This window comes from Varanus komodoensis, unplaced genomic scaffold (genome assembly GCF_004798865.1).
Source record: "Varanus komodoensis strain SLA01 unplaced genomic scaffold, ASM479886v1 scaffold8, whole genome shotgun sequence".
NCBI classification, from domain to species: domain Eukaryota; kingdom Metazoa; phylum Chordata; class Lepidosauria; order Squamata; family Varanidae; genus Varanus; species Varanus komodoensis.
In genome coordinates this window covers 18377686-18385514 of record NW_025336481.1, presented here as the reverse complement: position 1 = coordinate 18385514, position 7829 = coordinate 18377686, and the positions used below count along the sequence as shown (strand labels likewise).

The window sequence follows — 7829 nt, the reverse complement described above, 5'->3', positions numbered from 1 at the left end:
CCAACATGTGGTTGTCCAATCTTTCCTTGAACACTCTCACTGATGGGACCTCAACCGCCTCCCTTGGAAGCCCATTTCATATCCTAGGGGTCCTAACCATCATAAAGTACTTCCTGACATCCAACCTGAAGCCTGGTTCCTTGAGCTTTGCCCCATTGGAACACATCCTGCTCTCCACCACCAGGAAAAAAGACAAGTAAGGGCACACATGAAATACACAAAATTATGCACAGCATGGAAAAAGCACCTAAGAGGCACAATTCTCCCTCTCTCATAATTCTAGAACCTGGGGTCATCTCATGAAGCTGAATGGTGGGATATTCAGAACAGATCAATGGACGTATTTTTCATATGGTGCACATTTAAAGAATGGCAGATGTAGTAATAGACTTTAAAAATAAATTAGATAAAATCTTAGTAGCCATTGGTAGATATCATCTCCAGTATCAGAGGCAGTATAGCCACTGCTGGGAAACACAAATGGGTTGCTGAAATTGCACTAGTGTATTATTTGAGAACTTCCCACAGGCAGCTGGTAGGCCACTGGGTAAAGAGAATGCTGAACTAGATGCTCCTTGGTCGAATTTAGCATGGCTCTTGGGTTGTAATGTTCAGACAGGCACACACACACACTTTCACACATTCTGTGCATCCATTCGCACGCGTACGTGCACGCACACACACATGCGCCCCCTGCATACCAGTTAGGCTTGGAAAAAGGTAAGGTGTGGGGACTGAGGAATCCAGTACATAGGGATGACAGGATTACCTCTTCTCTTTCTAGCTGCAACCCTCCATCACCTGAAAATTGCCAATAGGCTTGTGGAAAGCCTTCCTTTGAAACCAAGGGAATGCTTTTTTCAAGCTTTAGTGTTGCAGGCTGAGGGATGTGAGGAGGGAAGGGTGCAGACTGTATAGAGATGCTCAGCAGGTAACCCCTCCCCCCATCAATTATTAAGGACATATTAAATGAGTATCCAAGTTTAAAGAATGAAAAAGTTTTCCTCCTTACAGATAGTAGGCTACAGAATGAGCTAGTATTAAACTGTAGATGGAAACAGGATGATTGAAGGGGAAAAAAGTCATCAAAATAATTCATAGGTGCATTCCTTTAAGGTATCTTGCAAATAACTGGATAGTCTTCAACAGAATAGGCCCAGGATCACATCATGAAAAATTTGTGTATACCATCACAATGTATTTTAAATTTCATATTCCAGCAGGACATAGTGCTGAATTCCACCACCCTCTTGCAAGTACTGTGAAGTCTGGGGACAGGTTATAATACTATAAAGTTCAGAACCTAAAACTTATTAAGTGTACCTCTATTAACCACTGACCCAAAACTTAAATCGTTCAGGCAATGTTTTTAGCATCACTTCATCTTTATCCTGGAATCAGGGTCAGCAGGTACATCGGTGGATTATGCAGCTGTTAATAAACAGGAAAGCCCTACCAGAAAAATTAAGTTGGCTAATACTACCATGATCTCGGGTGGCTTATTTCCTCAGGCCAGACATCCCTACATCACCAACGGTTTGTTAGAAAATCCTGCCTTTCTTAACACTACTCCAGTGCCTTTAATAATCGCATAAGAAAACATAAAGTTCCTAAACACAGAAATGAGGTTGTTAAAATGTCTGCTTGCTGTGCGTTAAAAGCACCGAAACTCCGCTAGGAAATAGGTAGCAGCCATACTAAAACTCCATAACGGGATCCGATCCCTTTGCGCACACACTTTCCTCGCCCCTTCTCGTAATAAAGTTGTGACGAAAACAACCTTCTTTACTTCTCTACAAAATAATAATAAAAAAGATGGAGAGGGGAGCCGACGTTTTCGTAAATAAAAAACTACAACACCCAGGATGCTTCACGACAAACAACTACGTTGCAAGACACGAAACTGTGACCTCTTCTTGCCGCCTCCACTCTACAGTTGCCTAAGTGCCTTTGGGAGCAAGAACAACAAAGAGCGAGAAAGCAGAAGAGAGGAAAAAGGAAGCCGTTCTGCGCAAGCGCAAAAGGCGGGGAGACTAAGGAGCGAATCACAACCCAGGAAAAAAACTGCCGGCTTTCAAATCCTCCGCCTCCCGTAACGCCGTCATCCTCGCAGGCTGTGGCTGCGGTAATAGCTGCAACGTGACAAGCTGGAATCGGGTGCTCCGCAGGTAAGCGGCCGCGGGATCCGCGCGCGCAGGTGCGGGCAGTTGGCTGGGTCGATTAATTGCAGGGTCGTTGGTAAGTTGGGAGGGGGGTCAGTAACTTCTCTTCCTGAGATCTGCCCCGCGCTGGCCATGCCGGGCGGCGCGGAAAGAGGTCGGTACTATTGGGAATGAAGACCCTTGTTTTTCGCCCCTTGGATTACACGTGTGAGTGTATACATAGATCGCCGCTGTACAAGTATCACGGCTGCTAAGGACTAAACTCGTGTTTGCGCGGTCAGAGAAGACGCTGATGAAACCTCCCCACCGTTAACACTTCTTCCGACTAAAACCTTCCTGTCTCCTCCCTGTATGACGTTATGCCCTCGTTGGCTCAGCAGCTTCAGGTCCTCAGTATGCGGGCAGCCAGCATGGCCCGGGAGACTAGGTCGGATTGTGTAATGATGTTGCGTGTATGTGAATTTCTTGCATTACAGAGCGACGATCACAAGTAGGCTTGTGTGATCGCCTGCCTGCCTGCCTGCCTCTTTGTCGCTGTCGCGACACCGCTCGAGGAAAGAGGCTGACAGTACAGCTCCATGCATGTCTCCTAGGAAGTAAGCTCCATAGAGTTCAGTGGGACTTACTCCCAAGTAAGTGCATAGGATGGCAAACCAAACTGGCTAAATAAAAGCTTACGTTGTGTCTAATCTGGTTGAGCAATGACTGACAAGCAGAATAATAACTTTCAACAATAGGAAATGCGTAAAGAAAACATAATGAATAGGAGGAATAAGCGAGGTGGAGGGGTGCAAATGTCCTAGATTAAGTTGCACTTCCGGGAGTTTTCCGAAGTGACTGACAGTTTAAAAAGTTGATATTCTGTTAGTATAGGGGAGAAATCACAAGTAAATAATAACGTTGCTCTCTCTTTTTAATTGAAGAGATGTTGACTCTGTGCTTCAACAGTTTAGCACAGATAAAAGCTGCTAGGATGCTTACAACAAAGGAGTATACAACTCAAACCACTCCAGGACCATTTTTATGTGGTATTAAAGTATTCATATCTTAATTTTCAGCAATAACTGAACAGCTGGAACAGAAAACTGATAACCTAATACGTTTCTCTCTCATAATACTAGAACCCATGATTATCCCGCAAAACTGATTGGAGGGAGATTCAAGTTAGATGAAAGGAAGTACTTCTTTACATAGTGCATCTTAAACTGTGGAATTTGCTACCACATCAAGCAGTAAAGGCCATTGATTTGGAACACTTTAAAAGGGGATCTAGCTATTAATGACTTTGTCTAATAGTCATGGTGGCTGTACATTACCTTCAGGATCAGAGACCGAGTATGTTCCTGTGTACCAGTTGCTGGGGAATGTGAGTGGACTTTTATTTCATATGTACTTATGGTCTTCTAACAGCCAACTGGACTACTCAGACCCTTGGTCTGATCCAGCATGACTCTTTAATTCTTCCCACAAGGTAATAATAAAGATGGTTTAAGAAAATGATGTGCTAGTACATCCTGAGGCCTTCTGAGCCAAACAGTGTCACCAAATTCTACAGCCCAAAAGCCCTGCCCTGTGTTTTCACTGATTCCAGGACTGAGGGTACTAGAATACAGAACAGTGGGTGGACAGAATAGTGTATTGCAGGAAGGCTTTCCTTTTAAATAATTTGTTCCCTAACCATTTAGAGCAGGTATTCTGAACTTGTGCCCTTTGGATGTTTTTGGATTCCAGCTCCAGCCAGCATAGTTTATGGTCAAGGGCTGTGAGAATTATAGTCAAACAATATCTGTAGGACTATAGGTTCCATGCTCCTGATTTAGAATTGTAAAGGAAATTGCCAGCACTTTTTGAATGGAAGTGAATTGGAAGCTAGTGATTAGTAAAGTCCATTTCTTTGAAAAAAAAAGCCCGGGGTATAGCTTTTTGTATTGGCTGAAGTTTTTCAACACTTTTTGGAGAATGCCCCGTGCAGGTTTGTATGTCATTCTTCCTGCAAATGAGTAACCAAGTTCTTTGTTTGTTCTTCTGATAAAAAAAAATTAACTTCTCCTCTTCATTCTCCCTTTGTCCTCCTGCTGGTTCTGACACACAGGCCCCTTTGCAGCAGAACCCAGTCCCTGTGTCAGCACCTTTCTGCAGTTGGACCACTGGGGTTGCTGACTAAGCAAGGGGAACTCCATTTTTCCCTGAATCAACTTGCTATTTAGAATTAATTTTATGAGCCCTTATGAATATGATATACATTTGTCAACTTTTGGGAGAAGGGCTTATTGTTGTTGCATAAGTCTTCCTCTCAGATATTTAGCCAAGCATTCTTGTATTCCTCTCTTCCACTTTGGCGCTTACATTGTAGCTAGCAAACACCTTAAAAAAGCCAGCATCATATTACTCTAAGGTAAGCACACCCACTCTGAAAGTAAGAGCTTCCACTACCAAAATGCCTTTGGCTTTCCCTTTCTGCTTGTTTCTTCTATTATTTCTGACACATCTTGTATATGAATTACAGAGCACTTGATACAGAGCACCTTGATAGGAGTTACAGAGCAGTGAATGGAATCAGTAAACATATACAAATGTCATTGCAAAGGGAAGATTGTGGGCATTTAAGGACAACTGTCCGCTGCAAAGGGATAAGGCAGCATAGCAACTGGATGAATGTGACTGTGTGGAGCACTCAGGCCGGCAGCTCTCTAGCCAGTCTTGGCAACCTGTGATAAAATCGCTTTGCTGGGTTTGGATGAAACAATTTACTATGGGTAGGAACAATCCTAAAAATACCATGGATTCTCAGTGTGTTTTGTTCTGAAAAATAAGCCAGCCTGCAAGAACTATGCTAGATTCACATGACATGACAACCCACCATGTAAAGTAGGATGTAGACTGGCATCATTTATATCTGATGAAAGCATGCTTGACAGTGGCCATCCTTTCTGAAAGGATGAGTGCAACTGGTGTAGAAACTGAAGCTGCACGAAAACACTCCTAACCACAGTCCATAAGTAATCCAAGACAACAAACCTGATTCTTTGAGACAGTACAGTCACTGATGTCATCCTACACCACTATTAACTTATCCAGATTAAATCTTAACTTGTTAGTTCAGTGTGGGTCCACCTCTGAACAAACTTTCTAGAATTGGATGGAAATGGGAAAGACTGGGCTTTATTATTATGTGATAAAATTGTATCATAAATTCCTGGGCATTATCTTGTTGTGACTTCCTTTAATTTCATTTCTATACTGCCCAATAGTCTCTCCTGAAATTGTAACAGTTCCTAGAAGTAGAACATAATATGGCACAAACATCCATAACAATTTTCCACACTACAAAATTTTTAAAAAGTTTTAAAATGTGTGCCCCATTTTGTATAAGTTGTCAGCTAGCATATGTGAGGAGTACATTATAGCTATAGACAATAGCTGTAGTGTGGGACAGTAGCCCTTGCTGTCCAGGCAGGGCCAGAAGCATTACAAAACAATTTGAGGGCTGCCTTGCAACAGTGATTGCTATATGGTCAACAACAACTGCATATATTATTTTGCAACATATACCTGTCCAAACAAAAACACTGATCTGTTGCCATGCTGATGAGTGTGATCTTGTAGAAATCAATTTTTGCTAAGCTGCTCTGAGCACATGGAGAAGCGGTTCATAATTTAAAAAAATGCTTACATAAATAATTGTAAGGATCCCTGGTTATCTTAGGTGCGGCTCTTAATGTGAGCGCTGTGTCCTCAAGTGTCAACATACGTGCACACAGATGCCCCCCACCAATATGTGATGTTGAAGGTGGATTGGTGCATACTTTTACAGCCAAAAATCAAACAGGTTGCTTCATAGACTAAGTTGCCTATAAGTTAGGAGGGCAGGATTTGATTGGCATGCTGATAACTATTGTCTGTTGTAATTATGATGCTCTTTCTAAACATAAGATATAACTTGTGGAATCAGAGAAGGTGCATCTAGTCTAGTGTTCTGTTTCCTGTGATGGCCTCTGGGAAAACAGCAAGCAGGACAGCAAAGTAAAAATTTCTCTCCTCTTGTTTTATTCAGTAGTGGCCTACTGCCTTTGCACCTGAATGTTCCACAATGTCAGAGCTGAAGAGTATTTCAAAGTACCATTTTGAATCAGGATTCTGATGGAATCCAGGTAGCTTGAAAGATAGTTAATAGAATACTAATGCCAGTAGGTATAATTAGGTCTGTGGAGGAATGTGACACCTCCAGTCTAAATATAGTGTGAAGGTGATACTTCTTTTAGAAAGCAGGAAGCAGAAGGCAGTTCTGTGGATATGTGCAGGTGCAGACATGCAAATACAACAAGCAAATGGTATTCCTAACTATCTAACCAGGGAGACTGATATATAACATTTTGAAATATGTGAGATGGCAGACTATCTTTTGCTGTCAGCTTTAGAGGGATATTTATTTGAACAATTTGGAAGAATATTATTCAAACTGTGAACATTTTAAAAAGCAAGAATGATGAATACTTATTTAGTCCATAATTTAGGAGGACTGAGTGCCTTGGCTAAATGTCCAAGTATGATTTAACGTTGAAATTGATGGCAGTTCCCATTATAATTTGAAAAGTGCCTGCAGAGTTGTTTTTAGCATAGTGCCCTCAATTTTCAGTACAACTGAATTCTGCTACCTGTGTGCATCTTACACATTTGGAAAACATGCCAAGCAATTCTATGCATGTGTGCTAGTGTAATCTAGTGTGAAATTTAGAATAAGAGCTTTTCTGTGCCAGTTCAGGTTTTTTGCAGGTTTGCTACTGGCTGGGATAGAGCCTGGCTAAAGGATCAGAATGTGTTGTTGAGCAATTGCTTCCTTTCCTTTTCTTCACATACTACCGAGAGAAAAGAAAGAAAAATATGAGGATGAGGAGTCTGACTGCTGCTTTTTGTTTTAGTCCTTTGCTTCCCCCACTGAGTTTTTCTTTGCCTGGGCTATACACGTACTTCCACACTTCTAATGTGGATACTTAGAAATCAGGTGCAGGACTTGAGAAAATAAATATTTGCTAAATGAATGTGTTGATGATTTTTCAAATAGGGATGCAACCTCCTAAGAGCTCCTGGTTGGTAAATGTGGCTTTCCAGCTATTTGACACTCTTGTGCTCTTAGCTCTGGTCTCGTGCTATCAGTTCTCTCTCGAAATGTGCTGACTCTGAATACCAAGCCAAGCTGCATTATTTATGTGGAACTTGGCAGAAGCATTGTGGCACACGCTCATCAACAGTATAGCTCTTAGAATTGGTGTATGGTAACTTGGGTAATGTTTTGTTTTTGTTGTTTTCCCCTGCAACTTGTGACATGATCCAATAGCTTTGACTGATTGTGACATGATCCAGTAGCTTTGTCTGTCTTATTGTCTTTGCAGGGAAAATTCACTCTATTAACCTGTTTTGAGCATTCCTGTTCTCTTCTTGGGGCATACTAGAATCTAAGGTAGTCCAAAGATTATTATCCAATAAAAAATTGCTTGTATAAGTAATTGCTTTCCTGACTGAACCCTTTCCTCTCCTCTCTTTTGGCTACTTTGTTTTTCAGTGAGAACTAAAGCAATGAAAGAGAGGGTAAGTGATTAAACATGAAAATATTTAACCATAAAACAACACATTCAACAGAATAATCATGTATGGCTACCTTGCATTGGA

At 41.6% G+C, this 7829-nt stretch overlaps 1 protein-coding gene across 3 annotated transcripts in view; it reads left to right on the top strand.

The window, feature by feature from the left end:
* The first annotated feature begins 1985 nt into the window (after window positions 1–1985).
* The window catches only part of RANGAP1 (Ran GTPase activating protein 1), a 25624-nt gene continuing 19780 nt past the window's right edge, over window positions 1986–7829 (top strand). Inside the window, exons 1-2 of one of the 3 annotated variants that reach the window (XM_044455386.1) lie at window positions 6901–7620; window positions 7723–7748. The gene's annotated coding sequence lies outside the window, so the exon portion shown is untranslated. Of the gene's footprint in view, window positions 2169–2281; window positions 2795–6900; window positions 7621–7722; window positions 7749–7829 lie in introns of those variants that run through there. The other 2 variants (XM_044455385.1, XM_044455387.1) reach the window with 2 other exon arrangements.